This window comes from Suricata suricatta, chromosome 7, assembly GCF_006229205.1.
Source record: "Suricata suricatta isolate VVHF042 chromosome 7, meerkat_22Aug2017_6uvM2_HiC, whole genome shotgun sequence".
NCBI lineage: Eukaryota > Metazoa > Chordata > Mammalia > Carnivora > Herpestidae > Suricata > Suricata suricatta.
Window position 1 is genome coordinate 145,406,326 of NC_043706.1, and position 2,330 is coordinate 145,408,655.

Consider the following 2,330-nt stretch of genomic DNA (forward strand, 5'->3'; position numbering starts at 1 on the left):
GTAGGGCTTTTATGAGTTTGGGAAGGGGGAGTTACAGGAAATACAGTGATCCAATCATTATTATACAATATTATTGACAGCAGGTTTAACCATTCACATTGCCTAGAGTATTTGTTACTTTTGGCGGGACCCAATCACAACATTTAGAGTATTGACCAATCACAGAGTGGGCCCAGGACCCTCATGTAGGGCGTGACTAATCTTAGCCTCCATCTTTAGGCCTGCCCTTTAGAATGTTACAAGGGTGGTCCCTTTTGCCTTGGGCAATGTGTGCCCTTCTATTGTTTCATGGAGTCAGTTTCAGACCTGCATCCTTAGAATTTAGACTTTAGAGTTAAAAAAACCTAGGGTGCTTGGGTGGCTCAGTTGGTTAAGCCTCCAACTCTTGATTACAGCTCAGGTCATGATCCCAGGGTCAGGGAATTAGGCCCCTCATCCAGCTTTGAACTGAGCGTGGAGCTTTCTTAAGATTCTCTCTATCTTATGGGGTACCTGGGTGACTCAGTCTGTCAAGCATCCGGCTTCAGCTCAGGTCACAATCTCATGGTTTGTGGGTTTGAGCCTCTGTTTCAGATTCTGTGTCTCCCTCTCTCTGCTCCTCCCTCATTCGAGCTCTGTCTCTCTCTGTCTCAAAAATAAATAAGAACTATAAAAATTTTAAAAAGTTCTCTCCCTCTCCCTCTGCTCCTCCCACTCTGTGCACTCTCCGCTCTCTCTCTCAAAAACAAAAACCAATAAAACCACTAAACAACCAAAAAGCATAGCAAAATTTTGTCATCTTAGTGTTACTTCTTTGGTGACATTTTGTTTCCAAAGTCACATCTTAATCATTCTTAGCTTCTTAAGAAACTAAATTAAGTTCTGTTTTACTGAAAGGGAAAACAATATGAGAGTGTTATTTTTAAAACCTTCGTTCTTGAAATTGAGTAAGCAACAACCCTTCTAACATTGGGTATTTGTAGATATGAATGATATGAATTGAGTTCTGAAGGAGAAAAACTAGTCTTTTCTCTGTCCATTGAAGCTAGGGAACAGTGAGAGCCCTGCTCATGGGTAAGGTAGCTTTGACTTCTGGTTAGGTCCACAGCACAGGATATGTAAAAGCAGATTGTTGAGTTACATTTTGTTTCATGCCAATGCCAGCTTGCTCCAACTCAATTTTTCTTAACAAACTTTTCTTTCCAGCAGTGGAGTCCCAGGCTGTTCAGAGAATCCAGTGACTTTCTACACCTCAAGTTTTAATACATAGAATTAAAGCGTATGAAGATGGGGTAATGCCAGAAACACTCCTTCAAAACTGAAACCCATTTGTGAGATCTGTTTCAGTTCCTACTGTAGACACTTCTGTTTTTTATTATTAATTACTGAATATATTTAACTTGGAATCAGTTTATTCTGAATTCTAGCATATTTTTAGTGGACAAATGTTCAAATCTGTCTGTGCCCCTCTTTACCCTGAATTACTGTCAGAATGCTTGTAGTCTATGGTTCAGCTTTAGTTTCTGTCTTTATTACAGTGGATCAGAAAACATTAGTTTTCATTTCAAGGATTGATACCACTTCCGCCCCTCTGCCTTCCTAAGTCTCTGAATGGATGTTCTCCAATATGACCTTTTTGGTCCTCGTGCCCGCTTCCTACCCTTCTGTTGAGGTATACACCTCTTCCTTGACATGACCTAGCACCTCCCAAACCGTCTCAAGGCAATGGATTTTTTTTATTAGTCTTTATTTTGCTAAGGTTCAGCTGACACCCTCTGTGACTCACTTCATTACCCCCAAGTAAAAGGAGCAAGCAAGCAAGTCAAACCCTACATGTAGCCAATATTGCAGAATACCTGCATCGAACAAGCCCTGGTATTAGTCATTGTTATGCTTAACACACATGCTCCCACATTGCCTGCCATTGACCTCAGATCACCCAGACACTAGACTCTTCCACTTAGAGAAGGGGATTTACAAGAACCACTTAATAATTTTAAGTCTATAAAGAGCAAAACGTTTTTTTTTTTTAACACTGAGGAGAAAATGAGGCTGAGCAGAAGAACTGCCCCAGGTCACAACTGTGAGACAGTCTCTTATTGTGTGTTACTGGTGGGAATGGCTAAATTGTGCTTTGGAAGCCACCCAGAACAAGGACTCTTTGGACCAAGTCTCTACCCAACTCTGGATGAAAAAAAATTGGCATATTTGACATCCCTACCTTTGTTTAGGTCCGTTAGTGGTTTTTCACAGCCATCACAGCCCCAAATGCTCAGCCAGACATTTGAATCTCCCCAATCCAAATTGGACCTGTCTTTTAGAGTCTAGTTCCTCAGTATTCTCACTTGATA

At 41.0% G+C, this 2,330-nt stretch overlaps 1 long non-coding RNA gene across 1 annotated transcript in view; it reads left to right on the top strand.

Moving 5' to 3' along the window:
• The window catches only part of LOC115296442, a 2,934-nt gene extending 1,561 nt beyond the window's left edge, over positions 1–1,373 (top strand). The window contains exon 3 of the long non-coding RNA XR_003910889.1: positions 1,186–1,373. This is a non-coding gene — a long non-coding RNA (uncharacterized LOC115296442). The remainder of the gene's footprint in view (positions 1–1,185) is intronic.
• Positions 1,374–2,330: the final 957 nt, after the last annotated feature.